Source organism: Leucopleurus acutus (assembly GCF_964270905.1).
Source record: "Leucopleurus acutus genome assembly, chromosome: 4".
Classification (NCBI taxonomy): Eukaryota; Metazoa; Chordata; class Mammalia; order Artiodactyla; family Delphinidae; genus Leucopleurus; species Leucopleurus acutus.
In genome coordinates, this window is record NC_139146.1 from 80,137,306 (window position 1) to 80,162,435 (window position 25,130).

Here is a 25,130-nt window from a genome sequence, read left to right on the forward strand (position 1 = left end):
CAAGATATCCAGGTGGGCCCAATAAAATCACATGAGTCCTTAAATGCTGAGAACTCTTCCCAGCTCTAGTCAGAGAAGGAGATGAGACTAGGGAAAGAGGACAGAGAGTTGAGATGTAGACAGGACTCTACCCATTAATGCTGGCTTTAAAGATGGTGACAGGGAGCCACCAGTCAAGAAGTGTGGGTGGCCTCCAGAAGCTGCAAAAGGCAAAGAAACAATTCTCCTCTAGAGCCTCCAGAAAGGACCACAGCCCTGCCCACCCTCAGTACAGGGAAACCCATGTCAGACGTCTGAACTATAGGACTGTAGGATAATAAATTTGCACCGTTTTAAGCCATGAAATATGTGGTAAGTTGTTATGGAAAACCAATACTGTATTCATTTAAAAATATTTTTCTCACTAACCATAACCCAGATATCAACCAGGATCTCCCTGCCTCTCAAAATCAAGATCACAAATGCAAATTCCCCAGTCCACTGATTGTAAGAACAATTTTTCCCTCAAATTCGAATGGATTTGCAAGACTAGGGGTGGTTCTAACAGTCCCCTCCAGCTCTATGTTTGTCAAAATAATTCAGTATAAGAACCATTCCATCATTTCTCTTATATATCCCCTTTTTATACAGCATAGATAAACCCAAGTGGAATTCGTTGTCCTCTATTTCCACCAGATTATTTGTGTGCATAAGATTATACTGAAGACAGGAAATTTATGCAACAGAAAAACAAACCACACAGAGGCAAATGTTTTTCAAAATTTTTTCTTTATCTTTTCTTCAACTGAAATTTCAGAATCTAGTCCTGTTGCTCTTCTCTCAAATCCTATTGCAGAACAGTCAGAGCTCTTTTCTCCTACTGAATTTTATAAGCCTTGAGTTTTGGCTCTCTTCTCCCAACCCAGTGGCTTGTCAAGGGATTTCTCCAAAAAAATATTTCTTCCCCTGAGGGCTGCAACTAAGATAGTTCATTCGTCACACTTCCATATAAACTTTGACTACTTAATACACCCCCTTCTATGATCCATGTAAGGAAATATTCTCCCTTCCCCACTCTTCACATATATATATATATATATATATATATATATATATATATATATAAAGACAAAAATTTTATGGCCATAGATCAAATTAGATAACTATTAAAATCTAATGGCATCATGACCACATTTCTCATGAAATAGTGAAAAAGAAATGTTTAACTCGAAACATTTCATTATATTGATTTCCTGTTGTTTTAATATCATGTATAAAATATAAATGTTATCTATATTAATCCCCAATTTAGAAGTATACAGCATGATTTATAAAGCAACTCATTACTGATTTATTGGAAAAAGAGGGAATTTTATTGACTATTAACTATGTACCAAGTACTTTTCAGGTATTACCAAACTTAATCAACACAATGAATACAAATTATCTAATAGTATTTGATACTGCAAATCAGCACAACACATGTATTTTGTCATTTATTTTTCAATAAATCCATAAGGTAGGTACTAATGTCCCCATAATATGGATAAAGAATGCAAGGCATAGAAAGGCTAAGTAATTTTCCCAGTGGCAAAAAAAATTGATGAAGCCAAGTTTCATGTTCTGGGATACTTGGCCCAGAGCTAATCCTTCTACCCTACAGGCTATAACACTGTACAATCAAATTACAGAAAAGCAAACCAAAGTTCCAAGAATTCAAACAACTTTCCTAGAGTCCCACAACTAATGGGCCAAGGCATAGCTTCCCAAACTCAGTCCATACAGCACACCAAAGTTCATGCACTTTCCACTATTCCTATAATCTACATGGGTTAAGCAACTTGCAACGCCAAGAAGACAAAAATTTGACTGAAAGATAATCACATTAACCCATTTTTCCTCCTCAGCTTTGATGCTACGATATCCAAAACAAATATTACATATAAAAAATATTTTGGAGAGGCATAATCTTATGGAAAGAGTAAAAACTTTTTAGTGAAAAAGACCCAATTTCATATTTAACACTTATATAGAATATTTCCAGAAGAGTGCATAAGAAAATAAAGTTTTGCCTCTAAAAAACAAGAGTAACTGAGACATTGAGATAAAAGAAGACATTTTTCACTAAATACTCTTTATAGTTGAAGAATTTTCTGTAATAGATTAATGTATCAATTCCTGACAAAAATTAGATTTTAAAAATATATTTAATATAAAGTACCTAGCATTGTAAATGACAGAGTAGGCACTTAATAAGTGGCCTTTTCCTTTTTTTTTTTTTTAAGAAACTGTTTATTTTCTGTCAACATTCTGTTTAAGAATCTGTGAAAGAGTAGCTTAAGACCACTCAGTGGTTGTTCCTACCTATTTAGTGGCCCAAGCAGCGGCCTGAGGCCCAGGCTTCCGCAGGGAATTGCTGGATGTGCCCTCAGACAGCTGCCCTCTGCGCCTTCAGACCGGTCTCCGACCTCAGGTTGAGTAGCAATACTTTCGGGAGCAGGAACAGTGCATTTACCCTAAAATTCCTCCTTGCTCACAGCATTTTTAGCAGCGCCTTCTCTTCCTTTTCAGTCTCTTCAGGGTCTCTGCTGTAGAGATCAGGCGTGGCCTCCCGGGGGTGTTCCCGAGAGATTTTGCCAGCGTCAGAATATGAGCTGGTTAGGTTTGAATGCTGGTTTCTGTTACTACTTCCTGTGTAAGTGTGGGTAAATTTCTTACCCTCATTGAACCTACCTCCTTATTTGTAAAGTGGGAGTAAAAACTATCCACATGCCCTTTAAAAATTTCTTTTAGGCATACAGCCTTTCCTACTTGATCATTCTTAGCCCTTAGCAGTCTGGTTTCATCCCACTTCTGATCACTGGAATCAGCAATGCAACAGGCACCCCTTAATTACCACTTTATGATTATTAAATCCACCTGAGATCTTTTGACCATTATCTTAATCTCTCTGCTGCCTTTGACTCCCTTGATTAATCACTCCTTGAAACTCCTTCCTCTCAGCCTTAACAATATACACTTGAAGCTACTTTCCTCTGTAGAAGAATTTTTCAAGCTGCAGGTCAAAACTTACTAGAGGACTCAATTAATGAATCACCACCACAAATCTGGTTTTCTTTTCATAAAATAAAATAGAATTGACTTGAAAACATCAGATGCAACACACTAATTACAATAAGTATTTTTTGGTAACGTATTTGTTTCAGGGGTGTGTGTGTGTGTCTGTGCGTGTGCGTATGTATAGACGGGTTACTGTGCATTTATTTGTATAACTGGCTAAAATATAAAATGTATTTCTCACTGCAAGTCATGGTGAAAATTCCGCAAGCCATGGTTCCGGAGCCATTCCTTCTCAGTTTAATTTGTTAGTTCCTATTCTTATACCTATAACCCTTAATTATCTCTTTGCCAGCTCTCTCTCCTGAACTTCACAGCCAACTTTTCAATGTTACTACTTGTTATTTTATAGATACCTAAGCTTATTATAAATTATTGGTCCTAGGGCTTCCCTGGTGGTGCAGTGATTGAGAGTCCGCCTGCCGATGTAGGGGACACGGGTTCGCGCCCCGGTCCGGGAAGATCCCACACGCCGCGGAGCGGCTGGGCCCGTGAGCCATGGCCGCTGAGCCTGCGCGTCCGGAGCCTGTGCTCCGCAACGGGAGAGGCCACAACAGTGAGAGGCCCGCGTGACGCAAAAAAAAAAAAAAAAATTATTGATCCTTTTAATCAAGTGACATGAAGAAAGTGATATGTTAGCATGCTTAAGCTGACAACAGTATGACAGGTTTGAAGAAGAGAGACTGGAAGCAGGGAGATCAAAGATATTGCTGTGATCCAGGTTAGAGTGATTAGAGAATAAATGCAAGTTAAAGGTCAATATGACAAAACAATAAGTTTAATAGCAATTTTAGAAATTAAGAAAGCAGTTTCTTAATATACATTAATATTAAGGTGATACGTGACAAATTTGATACCAAGTCTAAAGAATAGGAAGATTTGATTATTTCTCCAAAGTATTCAATCTAAAGATGAAAGAAATTTCAGTACTTATAGTCACCAGTTATAATAATATCATGTTTATTTCATTTTTAACTTGGGCCACTAGCAGCATACTACACCTAAGCATTTAATAAAATCTGTCTAGAACTAAGCCCAGCCCATAACAGTCCCATAGAAACTAAGTATAAACTAGGTATGCACCTATATTTAGGTTCAGATTCACACAGAAAGTTTTTATTTAAACAAAAAATAAATATATATTCAGCAAAACTAACTCCTCTGAAATTCTAGTGCTGGCTGAACCTTTATACCTATACTTGTGTCATAATCAAATATATAAATAAATAGGTCATAATTTTTAAATCTCTCCAATAGTTTGTCAATACTTAAAAATTAGAGGGCTTCCCTGGTGGCGCAGTGGTTGAGAATCTGCCTGCCAATGCAGGGGACACAGGTTCGAGCCCTGGTCTGGGAAGATTCCCACATGCCACGGAACAAGTAGGCCCGTGAGTCACAACTACCTGAGCCTGCGCGTCTGGAGCCTGTGCTCCGCAACAAGAGAGGCCGCGATAGTGAGAGGCCCGCGCACCGCGATGAAGAGTGGCCCCCGCTTGCTGCAACTAGAGAAAGCCCTCGCACAGAAACGAAGACCCACACAGCCAAAAATAAATAAATAATAAATAAATTAATTAATTTTTAAAAATTAGAGTAAAAAAATTTTAATTTAAACTATTATTTGGATTTTTAAGTTCTAGATTTATGTGTAAAGATTTTATTTTCCCCAGTGGGATCCCCTTTACTTCACACAAAAGTGTTTCTTGCTCTTTTCTAGGAATGGTTTAACTTTCAAATTATGTGTCAACAAAGAAATCTGTGATACTGTATGTCAGATAATTAATTCCTCACTTTTTCCTCCTCTTCAACTAAACGTCCTAAAATGCCCTCTAACTATAGTTTAACAGGGTGATGGCAGTATAATTAGATCAAGATCTCAGCAAAGAAGAATCATAATGGAATGAAGACAGTTATGGGTTATAGTTTGAGGTTTTGCTACCACCCTCCAATGAGTCCATCTATATAAAATGACTACCTAAAAAGTCAATGAGTGCATATAAATTCATGTTTTTACCATCCTACCAATAAAAAAGCCAATGAGATAATACTGATTAATGCACAGTATCAAACAGAATTGGACTTGAAATCAGAAAGACACTTTTTTAGGGAATTCCCTGGCAGTCCAGTGGTTAGGACTTGGCACTTTCACTGCTGGGGTGTGGGTTCGATCCCTGCCTAGGGAACTAAGATCCCACAAGCCACACAGTGTAGCCAAAAAAACAGACACTTTTTTAGGTCTGATTTTATTATTTGCTAGTGATCTGGCCTTGAAGAAGTCACATAAACTCCCTGAGGCTCAAATTTTCTTTCATCTGTAAATAAAATTAATGTATTTTACAATATAGAAGACACTGACAGATAAAGCACCTAAATAATACCCCTCTAGTTTTTAATGCTGAAATACTCCATGAAACAAGCCTAAATAAAAGGAGACGGACCAGAAGCTGAACCACCAGTTACACAAAAGAAAATAAGGAAAAGAAGATCTAGGTTCAGAGAAGTTTATCTGAAAATGGCTCCTTGTAATAAAGGCAAGGGGAATACGGTCCGCACATAGCTCCAAGTATGCAAGGTCAACAAATAACACGGGTTAAAAAAAAAAGGAAGGAAAAAAAAGGTAGGAAAAAGAAGAATGGAGTTCACATAAATTCTTACATTGTAATAATGCGAAGCTGTAGGCAAAAGTGAAGAGCAAACACATGAGGATATAGTTGGGTTCACAAATAAGGGGTCCTACCTGTGGCATTGTTTCAATATGAATATGTAAGACTATGTGAGCTTATTGGGAATTATTTAGTAAAAGCATGAGATTGTCAGTCAAAGAGTAGGTAGACAGAAAGTAGGAATGCTGTTGCTATGTTAGTATCCAAGAAAAAAGGCATTACAACAATGCTAATAGAATATTATTTTAAAAAGTCATGCAAATTGTATTCATGGCTTGCTTTCTTATACTCCAGGTATGTACTGAGAAATGCAGAGTGGAGAATGAGCTGGAGCATCTTATTCTCGGGAGGTCTTATATAGCACAAAACAGCAAAATCTGCTCAGGAAGAGGATAAATACAGGTTTGCATCAGTTTCTCAAAAATAGGAATAATCACTGGCACGATGTCCATCATTCCCCCAAACCACTGGCCCAGAGGGAAAGATATGTTCTGTTGACTAGGTTCCCCGAGGAAACCTTTTTTTTTTTCTTTTCTTGAATTTATATTATTAAACAATCTCATTCCACAAATGATGGGAAGTTGCTAAGTCCTGGGAAATTCTTAGAAGGAATAATTCTATCAGTCTGTCTATGATTCAAAAACATACACCCCTTCCTATGGAACCAGTTGCCTTTTATCAAGCACAGTAGCTCTGAAAATTAACTCAAAATTTATTTTATCTACATGTTGAATGAGCTTGGCCTCAAAGCAAGCATGCTGAAGAAGAAGCGTGGCCAGTGGGCAAAAGGAGGAAACTAGAACCATGAAAGAAAGATAACATAAAGCAATGACATTTCAGTAGGGCTGGCTCTGAAGGAGGGCCCACTGTACAAAGGGTTGTGCCCAAAGAGACCATGGTTTGTTTCAAAAGCCACCAAAGGCTGAGAAACTCCAATCAGGCAAGTGCAGACACAGAGCAAAGGTTCTAAGAAGAAGACAAGACTTGAAATCAGGTCTATAATGTGGTCCAGGTATCAGGCTATGGAGTCATTCAGAAGATACCAAACATATGATGACGATACCAGGAACAAGATATAGCTTCTTATAATATAGCAATTCCAAAAGCTACTCAAATTGTTAGAGGTCTTTTTAGATCAGCAATTCAGTACCAGATTTAACGCCAGGAGAAAATTGGTACTTAGCAGCACATGAAGGCAAAATTGAGCTAACTAATGAGGCCTATATGAAAGGTATAGACTAGGTAGACATGTAGGTCCAAGAAACTCATTTTATCACATCAGAGTCTGATTGAATAACATCAAAACTATTTCTAGACCTTGTCACATTAGTGGGATTGAAATAGCAAATGTGTTCCTGGTATTCATTAATATGAGTTCAGGAGCTAAGCAAGGATGCGTCTTCACATAAAGGGCAGGGAAGCTGATCAGCAAAGGAAGAGGTAGAAATTGGCACCAGCCCACAAATATAACAAAATCTTTCCTTGTTCAGGGTCAACAAGATCCTTCATATTACATAAACCTACATCTGGAGGAAAAGAGAAAGTGATAGGGTGAAAAATAGAAAATTCAAGATGTCCATCTTCTCTATATTTTTCCCATTAGAGATTTTTTTCCTAGATGAACTAAGTTTAACCACTTAGTTTCTGTCCCTGAATATAACGAGGTCATTCCAGACTTTTACTAGAGGTGTTTCTAAGTTATATTGTTTTTTATCTCTCTTGTTAACAGACTGGTTTTTATTCAGAAATATTTATAATAAACAATTTGGACTTTCAACAGTAAATTCAGTGCGTTCATACTAAACTGAGCAGTACAGGTTTTTAAATAAATATTAATTAAATATTATTTTGATTTTGTAGTTTAGAAAGTTACATAATGAAAAAAGTTAACAAACTTGGTACCATTTCTGACTCTTGAGCCCATAACACTGAAATTTAAGTTAGATGGACCCCCCTATCAAATTGTTGGCCTCTAAAGGGGAGTATCACTGTGACTGTGGTCATCTTTCTGGGTCCTTCTCACTTTAATCCTATTTCCCCCAATTCTTATCCCTGCTTTATTTTACTTCTATTATATTATTTCTACCCCATTAAACTTTGGCATTTGGTCTCTACATTTTGATCCTTGGCTTATCTTCAAGGATTTTGACAAAGATTCTTATTCCATTCCTCCCCACCTCTCAAGGCTCACTTAGATACATTAGATCATCCTCGTTATGGACTGAATATTAGTGTCTCCCCGTAATTCAGATATTGAAGCTCTAACATTCAGTATGGCTGTATTTGGAGTAAGGAAGTAATTACAGTTAAATGAGGTCATAAGGGTGGGGTCTTGATCCAATAGGTTTAGGGTCCTTTTAAGAAGAGTCAGGAGCTTCCCTGGTGGCACAGTTGTTGAGGGTCCGCCTGCCGATGCAGGGGACACGGGTTCGTGCCCCCGGTCCGGGAAGATCCCACAGGCCACGGAGCGGCTGGGCCCGTGAGCCATGGCTGCTGAGCCTGCGTGTCCAGAGCCTGTGCTCTGCAACAGGAGAGGCCACAACAGTGAGAGGCCCGCATAAGGCAAAAAAAAAAAAAGAAGAGTCAGGAGAGAGCTCACATATGCCCTATCTCTCTACCCATGCTCAGAGGAAAAGACAAAGTGGCCAGCAGCAAGCCAGGAAGAGAGCCTTCACCAGAACTGACCCTGCCAGTCCTTGATCTGGGACTTGTATCCTCCAGAACTATGAGAAAATAAATTCCTGTTGTTTAAACCACCCAGTCTGTGGTATTTTGTTATGCCAGCCTGAGCCAGCTAAGTCCTAGATTTGAAACCCCACAGACCCCTTACTGCTACCACACCACAATTTCCCCAACATGCCCCTCTTAAGCAAAAGATGCGGGGGGGATACACAGACAAAATGAAACTCATAATATCAGAAGTCATCAAATTGCACATATTTTCTCTATTACTGCAGGATGCCAAGGTTGGAAGGGGGGAGGCAGCGACGCAAAGATCTACCATTAAAAAGTAAGAGTTTGACCTCTTTCAACATTGCAGTAAGTGATGGTTACCTTTCTAGACATATTTTTAAAGTCAAGAATTAAGTCAAGTGGGTTTTAATAGCTTTCTAATTCTTGCATTTATAGAAATTATCCAAGGTGCTATTTTACAATATATATTGTTGTAACTCACCTTCAGAAATTTTGATTCAGTACATCTGGGGTGTGATCTTGGAATCTACATTTCAAGCATCCAAGGTATTCTGATGTTGTAGTCTAAGATCATATTTGGTCAAGCATTAATTTGAATATTCTCTGCGTTTTTATTAATATTACTATATATTTTAATGTTCAGTTACATGATTTTTTGCCATTTCTCAAAAATGTATTTTATGACTCTTTCATAATATATTATATGTGTAAGTCTCTAAACATTTATGTTTCCCTTCAGAAAAACAGATAATGATTTTTTTTTATAATTTATGTTAACCCTCTTATTTTTTTTGGCTGCATTGGGTCTTCGTTGTTGCACATGGGCTTTCTCTAGCTGCAGCAAGCGAGGGCTGCTCTTTGTTGCGGTGCACGGGCTTCCCATTGTGATGGCTTCTCTTGTTGTGGAGCATGGGCTCTAGGCACATGGGCTTCAGTAGTTATGGCATGCAGGCTCAGTAGTTGTGGCTTGCAGGCTCTAGAGCGTAGGCTCAGTAGTTGTGCCACACGGGCTTAGTTGCTTCGCGGCATGTGGGATCTTCCCGGACCAGGGCTTGAACCCGCGTCCCCTGCATCGGCAGGCTGATTCTAAACCACTGTGCCACCAGGGAAGCCCAGAAAATGATATTTTAATTGAGCTGTGAACTTTGATGAAGCCCTACTAGAACTCAAAGAAAAAAGTATTTCTCTGTGTTATTTTCCTTTTTATTAGTTTACAGGCACCGATTAGTCCTTTATTCCCACATTTTATGGTTGAACTAATTTGATCCCATAATCTCAAGACATTCATAAAGACAGAGAGCTCAGGCAAAATAAAAGACAACCAAATGTGCTTTTTTTCTCCCCTGATGAAATTTAAACTAGAGCTACTGAAGTTCATTGTAAACTGCCAGTGATAAAGGAAAAACCCACTAGAAATTCATTTTATTGACAAGGAATAGACAAATAAGAAACATTCTGCTCCCTTGTAGTCACCATTAACACTTTTAAAGCAATTAAAAAGTAGTCCATTAAAGACTACAGGTGATTTGTAATGTGAGTTGGACATTGTTGTCATTGGGGTCAGTCAAGATAGATTTTCATTCAATTATCTACGCATCTTGCCTCCCCAAGGATACTTGAAGGAGTCATCTGTACCAAACTCCTCAGTGATTTTTAACTTGAAGTTCATTAGCTCAATGGCAGGTTGATGTAGCGTACTTAAAATACACTCAAATGTCATCTTTTTAAAAATCTACTAACATAGCCTTACACTATAGAGTTAAATTCAATCATTCAATTTAGCTTTTGGTTCTTTGGAGAAATTACTTTCTTTTATCAAATTCAAGCTGCAAGGCTGCCAGAAAAGGTGTTAATCATGTCATTTGCTCCCATTAATGTAAGCTTTGTTTTTATCCAGTTCTCTGCTCAACTTCCTTCTGCAGAGCCCTCTGCTATATAATTACTTCCCAAGAGTAATGTATGTGCATTAGGAAGCATATTACACAATCAATAAATATTTATTGAATATCTACCATGTACCTGAAAGAAGAACTGTGCCCTTTACTCAAAGAAGTTATCATCTTATTGGCAAAATATGATTTGCATACATGAAATGTTTAAAGGGCCATAAAATAAAATAAAGTGTTAAAGTATGCAGTTCAAAGAATTACATGCTACACAAGTTCAACAATAGGAAGGAGGTCAGTGGATTTAAACTGGGTTCAAAGGAATGAGCAAAGTTTTAGAAGAAGAAAAAAACGAAAACAACTGCAGAAAGGCTGAAAATGATATGAGCACAGAAAGGGGGCTCAGAAGCAAGGACTGTAGCTGGTGTCAAGTAGGGGAGCAGCCATCCTGCTTCGGCTGGAAGCTTCACATTGGCAAACAGTAGGAGATAAGATAGACTGGCTGCAACAATAATAGCACTTTCCAGACTGTCCTGCCATAAAACAAACAGAAGATCAAACACTATCTCTGATCTCTAAAAGTTTACATTCTTAGGAAAAGATAATAGTCTAAGATGAATATTGCATCCTTTCTTCTTTCAGTTATTCACCTACAAATATATATATATGTATATATATATATATATTTGCATTTAAATCTGATTCATTTTCCATCACTTGATTTGGACACCACAGAAGAATTTTAACTCAACTTTGATTGTTTAAGCCTCTCTCCTCTTTTATCTATATAGTTTAGGAAGTGATAGATTTAACTCGATATAATTAATCAATGACTGGACATTATTATAATAGCCAGGCATTTGTTAGGGCCCGGATTCTGCATTGTTTTAAGTATAGAATAATTCCCTGTGAGAATTATAAATTGCAAACTATAACAAAGAGGAACTTAATTGAGAATATCTTAATCATACCTTAAATGAATTTACCCGGCAAAGAGTATAATATTTAAGTTTGGATTTGACCATCGATTCCTCCTTACTTAGGACATTGGAAAATCTCTTCCCTCCAATTTTTTTCACTGTCATCTTTTTGAAAGTAAGGGTTGATTTATTGTTCTTTGCTTCTCTGCTCTTCTGTTTTCTTCCTTGGCGCCATGGAGGGGAATTGCAGAGATGCTTGACAGTGATGCATAGGTTAGTTAATCCAGAAATTGGGACTTTGTGACCTCCCTAAGAATCCCAGTAACCCACTCTCCTTTACACTCTCTCTTGTATTGTTCTCATTATGAGTATGTAAGTGTTTGGTAAAAGTTTTGGTTGCCAACTTAAACTGTTTATTGTCTTCACTACTTCAGCTGCTGCTGGATTACTGAACTTAATCTGCCAATAACTTCCAGGTAACACATGCTCACAGCAGTTTTCATTGCAGCTGACAGTTGCTGAAATCTTTGTGCACATTCGCAATTCACTTTGTTACCCCTCTAGTGCTGTTTCTGGCATATGCCCTAACTGCTGGATTTTCGGGTGTAGAGAGGTTCAGCAATTCTCTTTACAAATTCTCTACCCAGTGGAAGGTGCTATTATTTTACTTTATTTGGAGAAATTAGCAATTCCCCCAGGAAATCAAACAAAACCCCTCTCTTTTATACTTTCGTTTTCTTACTCTGACTAAACTCAACAGGTATTCCACCCAGGAACACTTTTTGTTTATTTTATTTTAAACTCCAGACTTTCCACTCAATGAGGGCATAAAATCCATGTGACTGACAAGGGACTGGTCTCCAAAATTTACAAACAGCTCATGAGACTTAATATCACCAAGACAAACAGCCCAATAAAAAAATGGGCAGAAGACCTAAATAGACATTTCTCCAAAGAAGACATACAGATTGCCAAGACACACATGAAAAGATGTTCAACATCGTTAATTATTAGAGAAATGCAAATCCAAAGTACAATGAGATATCACCTCATACCAGTCAAAATGGCTATCATCAAAAAATTCACAAACAAAAAATTCTGGAGAGAGTGTGGAGAGAAGGGAACCCTCCTACACTGTTGGTGAGAATGTAAATTGGTGCAGCCACTATGGAGAACAGTATGGAGTTTCCTTAAAAAACTAAAAATAGAACTACCATATGACCCTACAATCCCACTACTGGGCATATATCCAGAGAAAAACATGGTCCGAAAGGATACATGCACCCCAATGTTCATTGCAGCAATGTTTACAATAGCCAAGACATGGAAGCAACCTAAATGTCCATTGACAGAGAAATGGATAAAGAAGATGTGGTACATATATACAATGGAATATTACTCAGCCATTAAAAAGAATGAAATAATGTCATTTGCAGCACCATGCATGGACCTAGAGATTGTCATACTGAGTGAAGTCAGACAGAGAAATATGTATGATATCCCTTACATACAGAATCTAAAAAGAAATGATGCAAATGAACTTATTTACAAAACAGAAACAGACTCACAGCCTCAGAGAATGAACTCATGGTTACTGGGGGGCGGGGAAGTTGGAGGGAAGGTATAATTAGGGAGTTTGGGATCGACATGTACATACTGCTATATTTCAAATGGATAACCAACAAGGACCTACTGTATAGTACAGGAAACTCTGCTCAGTGTTATGTGGCAGCCTGGATAGGAGGGGAATTTGGAAGAGAATGGAGATATGTATATGTATGGCTGAGTTGCTTTGCTGTGCGCTTGAAACTATCACAACATTGTTATTTGGCATTCCAATATAAAATAAAAAGTTAAAAAAATAAAAAGGCAAAGAGGTAATTATAATAAAAGCACAAATGTAAAATATGTTTTTTAATCTTTCATATTGATATGATATATAATATATACAGTAAATATAAATAAACTTCGATTATAACTTTTTACTTATTCATACAATAGAATACCATACAGCAGTTTAAATGAATGTACCAAGTTCCATGTATCTTTGTATATAGGGAAAGCGATCAGGGAGGGGTCCATGGGGACTTTCAACTTTACTGGTAATGTCTTCTTCATCAAGAGGTAAAAAAATGCAAATATAGCAAATGCAGCGTAATGCTAAAGTTTGATAAGGCTGGGTGGGGGAGCCCACAGGCATTTCTTATATTACTTTCTATTCTTATCTCATGTTTAGAATATTTTACAATTAAAAAATAAATTTTAGGGCTTCCCTGGTGGCTCAGTGGTTGAGAGTCCGCCTGCCGATGTAGGGGACACGGGTTCATGCCCTGGTCCAGGAAGATCCCACATGCCGCGGAGCGGCTAGGCCCGTGAGCCATGGCCGCTGAGCCCGCACGTCCAGAGCCTGTGCTCCACAACAGGAGAGGCCACAACAGTGAGAGGCCCATGTACCGCAAAATAAATAAATAAATAAATAAATTTTAGGGTCTTCCTGGTGGCACAGTGGTTAAGAATCCACCTGTCAATGCAGGGGACATGGGTTCAATCCCTGGTCCAGGAAGATCCCACATGCTGTGGAGCAACTAAGCCCGTGCACCACAACTAGTGAGCCCACATGCCACAACTACTGAAGCCTGCACTCCTAGAGACCATACTCCGCAACAAGAGAAGCCACTGCGATGAGAAGCACATGCACCTCAATGAAGAGTAGCCCCTGCTCACCACAACTAGAGAAAGCCCATGTGCAGCAACGAAGACCCAACACAGCCATAAATAAATTTATAAAATAAATAAATAAATTTTTAAAGGAAAAAAAAAAAAGAGCCACCTAATAGCTAGTGTTGCCTGAGCACCCAAGTGCTAAATTGTATGATAATTATTCACATGATTTATTTCAATTAATTTCTACAACAAACTTATGAAATGGGTACTATTAAGTAAACTAAAGTTTTAAAAGTTAAAGAAATTCCCCAAGTTAACAAAATCTTAGGTTTAAATATAGGTAGGTATAGGTAGTAAAGAAACTAGCAGATGCCAATTTCTTTACTTCGATAGTATATTGCATCTCGGACCGTCAGCAACACTGAGAAAAGAACCAATTTACGGGGAGATTGTAACTTCTTTGTCCATGACCATTGTTTTTTAAAAGATAGACAGTGTTATGAGAGCCTAGGACAAGAAGAAATTAATGCACTTTCCATTATGCATATGCATTAATTAGAATGGATACAACTAGAACCAAGTTATCATTACAGATAGAACCCAGCCTAGCCCAAATAGAATAGTTCATTACTCATTCACATAACAGTCTAGGAGGAAGAGTAGGTCAGCAGGGTAGTTCTCCTTTATGCTACTATTCAGGCACCCAGACTGACAGGTCTGGGTCATTTATAACTTATGGTGCCCAATGTCCCTCAGTCACCTTTTATTATCACTATTCCAGCCCAAAGTGAGAAAGAACATGAGGGGGCATGTCAGGGAGTTTTTATAATCAACCTCGGAAGTGGCACGCTCATATAGGACAACAGTGGAACCACTGGAAGAACATAGTCTCATGACTCCACCTAAATGCAAGGGAAGTTGGGGGAAATGGCATAGCTGGCTAGACACATGTCCAGCCCTTCAATTACAGGAGAAAGGGGGAGAAACTTATGAGGGACAGATAGCCTTCTTCACAACAGTCTACCTTTCTAACCATTGAATATTTGTCAATAGATAAAATAGACTCATTCCCTCCCCAAGGAGACAATTCAAAGTTACCCAGTTGTTGCAGCCAGTCCGAAGTCCAGTATCTCTGGAATGTGAAATTTCTCCTCCATGGCTGGATGTTTCATTTTGACTTGGTTTGGGTAGTATAGAGGCCAATAACAAAGGTTATCTGCCCTAACCCCAGTCAATATACATTTATGGAGCAGGATAAACACAACAAAAAATACCTGTTAAAAAGGAGGAGACTAATGCCATTTGCAGCAACATGGATGGACCTAGAGATTCTCATACTGAGTGAAGTAAGTCAGACAGAGAAAGACAAATATATGATATCGCTTGTATGTGGAATCTAAAAAAAGGCTACAAATGAACTTATCTACAAAACCGAAATAGAGTTACAGATGTGGAAAATGTACATATGGTTACCAGAAGGGTGGGGAGGGAGAAACTGGAAGATTAGGATTGACACATACACACTACTGTATATAAAACAGATAACTAATAAGGACTTATTGTATAGCACAGGGAACTCTACTCAGTACTCCGTAATGGCCTATATAGGAAAAGAATCTAAAAGAGAGAGAATATATGTATTTGTGTAACAGATTCACTTTGTACATCTGAAACTAACACAATAAAAATCAATTATACCCCCAATAAACAGTTTTTTAAAAAAAGGAGGAGAATGTGTAAAGAAGTAGAAATTCTCTTTCATTACTGGTAGGAATGTAAAATAGTTCAGTCATCTTTGGAAGACAGTTTGGCAGGTTCTTACAAAAGTAAACATATTCTTAACATATGATCCAGTAATCATGCTCCTTGGTATATACCCAAATGAGCCAAAAACTTATGAAAACCTGCACATGAATAGTTCATAATTGCCAAAACCTGGAAGCAACCAAGATGTCCTTCAACAGGTAAATGGCTAAACAAACTGTGGCACATCCGTACAATAGAATATTATCCAGTGATTTTAAAAAAGGAACTCTCAAGCCATGAAAAGACATGGAAAAACCTTAAATGCAGATTGCTAAGTGAAAGAAGCCGAACTGAAAAAGCTACATGCTGTATAACTACAACTACGTGACATTCTGGAAAAAGCACAACTATAATGACAGTAAAACATTAGTGGCAGGGGTAGTGGTGGTGGTGAAGTCTTGAGGAGGAAGGGAGAGGTAAATAGGTGGAACAGGGGGAATTTTTAGGGCAGTGAAACTATTTTGTATGATGTTATAATGGTGGGTACATGTCATTACACATTTGTCAAAGCCCATAGAATGTACAAGGCAAAGAGCTAGCCCCAATGTAAACTACGGAATTTAGCTTAAAATGTATTAATTTTAATGACTCATCAATTGTAGCAAATGTACCACACTAATGGACAATGTTAACAGCAGGGGAAATGGCAGTGGGGGCGGTGAGGGAATACACAGGAACTCTCTGTATTTTCTACTCACTTTTTCTGTAAACCTAAAACTGCTCAAAAAAGAAAAAAAGAGAAGTCTGGGGAAAAAATCATGCAATCACAGTTCCTTGAAACAACGCACTCCCATTGGGGTAGCACTGGATAAGACCCTGCCCTGGTATGGAGAGGATTCTCATTTTGGGTGTGATTCTGCCCTCTGGGAGAAGCTCCTTTTTCCATGATCCACAGAGGCCCCTGAATTTCCCTTCTACAGGCTTTCTCCTTCTTTGTCATCCTCCATGGCACATCTGTGATGAGCATTCAGTGTGAGCCCTCCTTACAGGTCAGAGGGTCAAAATCTTTCTCAGGTGAAGTTTCTGGTTTCTTTGTTAGTAAAATCCTCTCAAAAACTAAATAAAGTCTTTGGTCTATTTATTTTCTGTCCCTTCCAAGTAGCAGTGGCAACACTTCCAAAATTTCTTAGACATAATTTTTCATCTGTTCTTTTATTTAACTTCCCTGCAAAGTGTGTGTGTGTGTGTGTGTGTGTATGTTCAGGTGCGAACTTAATGACAGCTACCTTGAGGACATCTAAAATAGTTGGGTGTGGGGCTTCCCTGGTGGCGCAGTGGTTGAGAATCTGCCTGCTTATGCAGGGGACACGGGTTCGAGCCCTGGTCTGGGAAGATCCCACATGCCGTGGAGCAACTAGGCTCGTGAGCCACAACTACTGAGCCTGCGCGTCTGGAGCCTGTGCTCCGCAACAAGAGAGGCCGTGATAGTGAGAGGCCCACGCACCGCAATGAAGAGTGGCCCCCGCTTGCCACAACTAGAGAAAGCCCTCGCACAGAAACGAAGACCCAACACAGCAAAAATAAATATATTAATAAACTCCTACCCGCAACATCTAAAAAAATAATAAATAAATAAATAAAATAGTTGGGTGGGAAGATATCACTTTTCATTTGATTTTTGCTGCAAGCGTAAGTACCTTGATTCAACTTAGACATATTATTGGGCCTTTGCATTTGAAGTCTTTTTAAGTCTTATTTCTTGTTTGGGTTTCAGAAGCAGTTAACTTTTCCAACCCCATGAGACTCTTCATCTGTGAATTCTCTCCCCTTCAATCTCTGTGTACAAACCAGCCAATTCTTGCGATACCTTACTTGAAGCAATGAATAGCAGCCAACACATATAAATATTCCAGCTCTTTCCAACCACTACACCTAAAACTACACGAGCATGTGGTCTATGTTCTAAGTTATAGTTGGAGACAGTTTTTTAAATAAATGTCAATGTTTTGCCATGATATCATGTATTTCTCCAACTTTTCAGGCTGTAACACCTTGGCCCAAACCTGATTGGTTACAACAGGGAAATTGACTGAAACAAACATCAAAAATTCAGTCGTTTTATATATATACATATATATATATATATCTTTCTCACATAAAAGTGAAGGTAGGAGTTCCAGGGCAGCCCTGGCTTTTCTCCATGTAGCTGTACAGGGATTAGTCTGATGGAAACTCTGCCATTTTCAACACAAATGAATTCCAAGATCTCTCTGGTTATTGTCATGATAATTCGGCAGAAGGAGAAAAGAGCACAGCAAAAGGATCAGGAGGCTAACAGGCCAGGTCTGCAAGTGCGAAACATCACTTCTACTCACATTCCGCCAGAGACAACTCTGTCACAAACCAATATCTAACTGCAAAGAAAGCTGGGGATGCAGTAGAGCTTACCGATCATTTGTCCAACACTTCCATTCCAGTGGAAAAATGGAGAATACATTTTAACAGGCAGCAAGAATATGCAAATCATAACTGGCCTTAGCCCCAGCCTAATTTCATGGAATAGTGAGTGATTTTTCCACCACACCACACAAGAGGATCCCCAATCCTCTCCAAGTCAGATACCCAAAGAGTCATTTAGTCAGAGCAAAAAAATAATTCCTCTTCCACCTCGCTTAAAAGCTTATTTTTTAATTTTCTGTGCCAGAATTTTCCTCTATTCAAGATCATTGTGAGTGGGAAAGTTTATTCAAGAAAAACTCCATTCCAGGAACAGGCAAACATGTCAGAGCATAGCAGTGCATATTACTATCTCCAACTGGATTAATCATGTGCAGGATCAACAGCTGTTTCCATGCTGCAAGTGCAGCTCTCTGTACTTTGTATGTGGCCCTCCTGCAAGCGGCAAGGGTCAGCCTTGGAGTTCATTCTGTGGTCTTGTGTCCAAAGTACCAACATCTCCAGAAAGAACAAAAATTTGTTTATTGGCCAAGTGCAGTCTCAGTCCAGACAAAGAAATGAAATATTTCTCTTAAAAAGTAGTGATATTCTCAGAAACATACTCACCACTAATATTAAGTCACTGATCAGATATGAGATCCCATTGAAAGAGGTTTACTTGTATTACTTTATCTTCCCAAATATTATTGTCCCCACTTTACTGAGGATAAAACTGAGGTTGGGAAAGTTTCACTCACTTGCATAAGCAGAGGCAAAATCATTCATCAGCAATCTGCGTACTTAGATTCACAATCCAAAATGTTTTCATTTGGGTGAACAATTACATCACATTTTTCTCCCAGAACAATGCATAATTCCTAAGTGATTCATGCTTTACATTTGAGCTATTAGAGGCCCATTCAGGAGGTTTTCCCTGAGTGAAGGAACAATCAGCTCCAGGGGAGTATTCAAGCCTTTACCAGTTAAAGAAGCTACCTGTAGCTTTTATATGACAGTTTCTACAGCTTATACCTATCAAGATTTCAGAACACATGGTTAGAAAACCTTGCAAGAGTAAGGAGTTGCTCAGAAGCAATCTTAGCCTCATCCCATTTAAGGTTTGAGTCATCTAAAGCTACCTGTTCTAATTCCACACTTAGCAAGCAAACTTCTGATTAGGAATTGGCTTCCTAACCACAACAGGGAAAGGATGTGCTGATCCAAAGGGTTTTAGAGTATTTACAGTTTCTGTGACAATACTTTCTCATGTCAAATTAATAAGTGGCTTAGATTATAATGTGACTTCCCATGTCAATTACCAAGAAAAGAAACTGCAATGATCATGAAATCTCAGGTGTTCTCACTATGCAATAATTAAATTTGTCATTGAAAATTAATAAGTTGATATTCTGGGATCTAAGAAAAAGGCCAGAACACAGAAACCAGAAGCCCTCACTGGCTGCTTTGGTTTAAAGACATCAGGCCAATAGTAAAAGACGAAAAGACAGGAAAAGAAGAGCAATGAAAAGACTGGAAATTAAATTGTGCAAAATTTAAATTTGATACAGATGTTGATAAGAAGGATTTTAAGAACGACAGCAATTTGCTTAAACCAAGAGAGTGTATTTTATAATTTTACACCACAAAAAAGGAAACCTTTAGAAAATAATCCATAAGAAATTCATTTGAATTTCCTACATGATATTATTCAGACTCAGGCACCAAGAAGGATGAAGAAATTGAATTCAACTGAAATCACTGCAGGGAGAGAAACTGAAGAAGTAAAGGATAATATAAGATTTCATGTTTGAGATCTACGGGAAAGGGGTATGCTTCCAAAAGTGATGAAAAAGTCAAAATGGAAATAAGTTTTTGTTTTCTGAAAAGTCTTATCTCACTCTTTTCAGATTTTGATGGAACTGATTCTGACAGATGTCTTTGGAACATCTATATGAGTCCAGTGCTATACTAGGTGCTGGATAAAATGTAAGAGGAAAGTTAAAATGGTTCCAGTCTATATGAAGCTTTAAAAGTTACTGAATACACAAGATAAATATACATATATAGTTTCAAAACAAGACTGTAAAAATGAGTGACAGAGATTGCAAGCTCATTAGATATTCAGAAGAGAGACAATAAGGCAAACCAGTGTTGGGATAAAAATTCTTTAAGGAGAGAACGTTGGATGTCGTTACTTCATGCAAGCTTTTAGGCATCAGCATCACAAGACACAAAAATAGAGCTAAGTCATGTAGAAATCACAGGAGAAAGCTTTGGAACAATTATAGCCTGCTCCTCTCCCGTGCTCAAAAAATAACGTATATATAACTCTTCTCAAAATCATGAATTGAAGTTCTGTGACTAAGAAGTGACTGGAGACTTTGTTAGACATGCTCTGGTGACCCTTAGTGATCAAAAGTTTGAGGACGGTTATACTGGCTTCCAAATTGGCTAAAGCACACACACACGTGCACACATGCACACTTTCAGAAAGTCAGATAAAAACTCTAGCCACCTCTGGAGTTGCATCTATTTTGCTCACTACCTGCAGCTACAGTGGAGGTAACTTTCAGTTAGAAGAATGTGCCGTGAAAACGCCAACCAGATTCAGACACTACTCATACTAGAGTATTCCTTTTTAATTACCATCTTAGTTGTTATATTTGGGAGTACAGAAAAGCCTCAACTTATAACAGTTCCATGACCCAAGTTTGATGATCCTTCTGGAATTAATTAGGTTTAAAGCATTTGATTAAGACCGATTTATCTAACATATTAGAAATATTCCACTTTTATCTAAGGATTAAGAAGCCTGAAAGTGATGGGTTCTCAGATCAAAATTTAAAAATCTTAGAATTTTACTCCTTCTGTTGATAAAAGTTTTAATATCTATAATAAATAAACTTCAACAACATATAAGGTAACAAACAATAGTAACAAGTCATAAAAGAGTAATTTATAACACATTAGAAGTCATATTTATATATTTCATCAGTAACAAAATTATATCAAGGTAGATAAAAAATTAGTCTAAATACCTAAAGTCATGTTCTAAAACGCTAATATTCTGACTAGAAATGAAACCAAGTTTAAAACACAAAGCAAAACACAACCTGAATGTTCTTAGAGAAAAATAAAATGCCTTTTGAAATTTGAATTTGTACATTAAGGCAGGCAATCATATACAATATTGGAAAATCAAACCTATCAAGCAAGAAAAGGGCTTTCCATTTAGAAATAATACTTCAGAATGTAATAGACTTTAAAAGAACACTTTCAAGGTTGTTAGGCCATTTTTGTATCCTCTCTCAAGAGTGGTTATATTGAGAGACTCTTTTCCAAAGAAATACAGGGATTTTATTCCCAATTTATTCTTCCTCTAGTAGGAGAAGAACAGAAAGGGAAGAAAATTCAGATTGTTCTACAATTTTTTCCAGAAACACGCTATTACACCTGTTCTCTAATTCCTCTTTCCAATAGGAAGATCTAGCAAGTAAGTTGATATTCTTTTTAAATCTAAAGGCATTCTGCACAGTTGATTCTTGTAGCAAAACTGAATTCGATCATGGAAGGAATTATCAGTGCACTTGCAAAATTTAAGTAATATATTTGCTGATTTTTTTGTTTTTAATCTTTATTTATTTATTTTTGGGTGTGTTGGGTCTTCGTTTCTGTGCGAGGGCTTTCTCTAGCTGTGGCGAGCAGGGGCCACTCTTCATCGCGGTGTGCGGGCCTCTCACTATCGCAGCCTCTCTTGTTGCAGAGCACAGGCTCCAGACACGCAGGCTCAGTAGTTGTGGCTCATGGGCCTAGTTGCTCCATGGCATGTGGGATCTTCCCAGACCAGGGCTCGAACCCGTGTCTCCTGCATCGGCAGGCAGATTCTCAGCCACTGTGCCACCAGGGAAGCCCTGGCATTTTTTTGTTCAATGTCAATAACAAGACCACACACTTCTATATGTTAATGATAACTTAGATGCAAGTCCAAGAAATAATGTCCTTACAAAATAAAGATACAATATCTTCAGGCTTGGTTAGCCTGAGCCTCTGTATATAAGCCAAATGTAAAACTTGTTTGCATGAGAGACACAAAGAAATAATATTCCTATTAGAGATGTAAAAACTCAATTCAGAGTCAGAAACGATTCTAGTGCTAGTCCAGGCTCAGCTGCTCACTATTTAAAACACTTACACCCTGAAACTCGGATGTCTAACCCCCAAAATGAAAGACTCTGATAAAATTATGAATTTATATAATAATATTTTAATTGATTTTGTTAAGACCATTTTTATAAGTGGCAAAGGTTCTAAATGTATTTAAAAACTAATTAGGAAAAATGGAAAATTGTATATATTTGTAACTAAAAAGGTAATCTATTATATTGGAAAACATCATAAAGTTATGTTTGTAGTTATGTTTTTTACTCATTTAGAATAAACATATGTATTTGAGAGTAAAAAAAGTTTATCTCTTGAATATAAATAAGTAAATATTTAAGCACAACACATAGTTTTATTCTGTTTTTGTTCGTTTTTATTTTACTATAAACTTACAGCATATGGTCAGCTATTCTGACAATGGACCAACTAGTTACATCTTTCTGTTACAGGTTTCACAAATACAGCTTTGTGACCCATACTACTCAGTTATTCTTTGTTACTTAAATTTCCTTTTTTATTCATAAATATAAATCAGAAAATAACATGGTTATTTTTTTCTTTCAGAAATGCTGAAGATATACCAAATGGTAGATGCTAGCTATGTCCTATAGTTCCAACCTTATAAAACTATTTCCTCAATCATATGAGTGTTTGGCAAAATTATGTGTTTTACACAGGGAGATAAATAGTCATTTTACAATGTGAGGAAATCAAAGCTATATGTCATTCATTTAGACAGTACAGCATGATTAGTTCTTTGTGAAACCTACACTGGTTTTGGACTGATTAGTCCTTTTCTTCTTTCAGCAAAACAATTTGGTCCAGTAGACCAGCATAGAGCATCTTAAAATGGATAACCCACTGATGTAAAAGGATCTCAAGCCCCTTTTAAAATATGCCCCTTGGGCTTCCCTGGTGGCACAGTGGTTGAGAGTCCGCCTGCCGATGCAGGGGACGTGGGTTCGTGCCCCGGTCCGGGAGGATCCCACATGACGCGGAGCGGCTGGGCCCGTGAGCCATGGCCACTGAGCTTGCACGTCCGGAGCCTGTGCTCCGCAACGGGAGAGGCCACAACAGTGAGAGGCCCGCATACCGCAAAAAAAATAATAATTAAATAAAATAAAATAAGCCCCTTTATATCTACTGTGACATTCAGCCTCCAAGATAGCCCCAAAGGATCCCACTTCCTAGTGTTCATGGCCTTGTATAGCTCTCACCACATTGGATAGAGCTGATATATGTCTCCAATGGAGTATTAAGGATATGACAAAGGGTGAATTCCAAGACTAGGTAATAAAGGACTGTGGATTCTGTCTTACACTCCCTCTTGGATTGCTTCCTCTGTGAGAAGTTAGCTGTCATATGTAGAAGATATACATTCACACCAATGAAGCAGTCCATAGAGAGAAAAGTGAAGCATCCTGAGAACAGCCAGTAAGGAACTAAGACCTTCTCCAGACAGCAGTAATGTTGAATGAGCCACCCTGGAAGTGGATCCCCTAGCCCTTGTCAAGCCTTCAGATGGATACCATCCCAGATGACCTCTTGACTGCAACCTTTTAAGAGATCCATTACCAGAACCACCCAACTAAAGTGTCCCTAGATTCCTGACCCCCAGAATTCTGAGATAATAAGTGTTTATAGTTTTAATTAGCTAATTTAGGGAGTAATTTGTTATACAGCAATAGATAACTAAGACAATACTAAAAACCTTTGATTTTTTTTTAAAAAGCGTCTTGTCAACGGTACCTCATCACACACACACATACACACATGCATTCACATGCACTTGTACATATACATATGGAAAGTATATTCTAAAAATTATTTTTTACCCCAAATGCACTCAGAAGATATTCACCTCCTCTAAATAATTACCTCACAGTTACTTTCATTACACATTAAAAATTGCTATAATTTTAAGATATTTTAAAATTGCTGTACCTAAAAGTCAGGAACTAATTTTACTTTTTTAATATTTGTATATTTAAAAATGAATCTAATAGTTAGCAGCTACTTACTAAGAATAAACCCAACTCTATTACATAAATATGCCATTAAAACCTAAACCATTTTCACTCTCTCAGACATTTGGTGTTCCCATGACTAAGACAGTTTATGTTACCAACAAAGACTTTCTTATTTTGAAATACATAAAGGTAGTCTCAGGAACCACAGAAAACTTTGCACCTGACACTAAACAGGTAGGTAAGTTTGCCATCAACACACAATGCTTGGCTAAGGTCTTTACCATAATATATAAACAAATTCGTAAGGACTGGCTGTTTTGCTGCTTCAGCTAGTTTGCCCGCTTGCCACAAAGAACTCCAAAGTGCAACGTCTTGAAGATATTCCCATACTTAACACCACAGGAAACCACTTTTGCACTCCCAATTTGTTGTGATTTTTTTAAGTGGGGCACTACAGATTGGAAAAGCACGCAACGGTTGTTTGTTTCCTACAAACTGGCCATCTTGCTGCGAAAAAAGGGAAGCTCCCATCACAAGCTTCTGCAGAAATGGCTCTGATTGGCACTGTGCTGACTCGTTGATCTTAAGCACAGCCAGCAGAAGCCTGATTGTAATTATTCTTGTTCCTGCTCTCTGTGTATACATCAGGTGCAGCAGGGCTCTCAGGGATGTGCTGTTTAGTATCAAAACCCAACAGAGTTGGAGAGTTCCCCTTACTCATTCACTGGTAGGCAAGGAAACACAGTTAACATGGCTAAGTTGTTTGCAAGCCAAGCCAAACATAGCAGGGCTCATGATTGGAGCCTAGCCAAGTGCTCATAGTGGGTGGTCAATGCACATTTGTCTAATTTAATTGAATGATCACAGAGAGCTTTAAACTAAACTAGAACTTCAGAA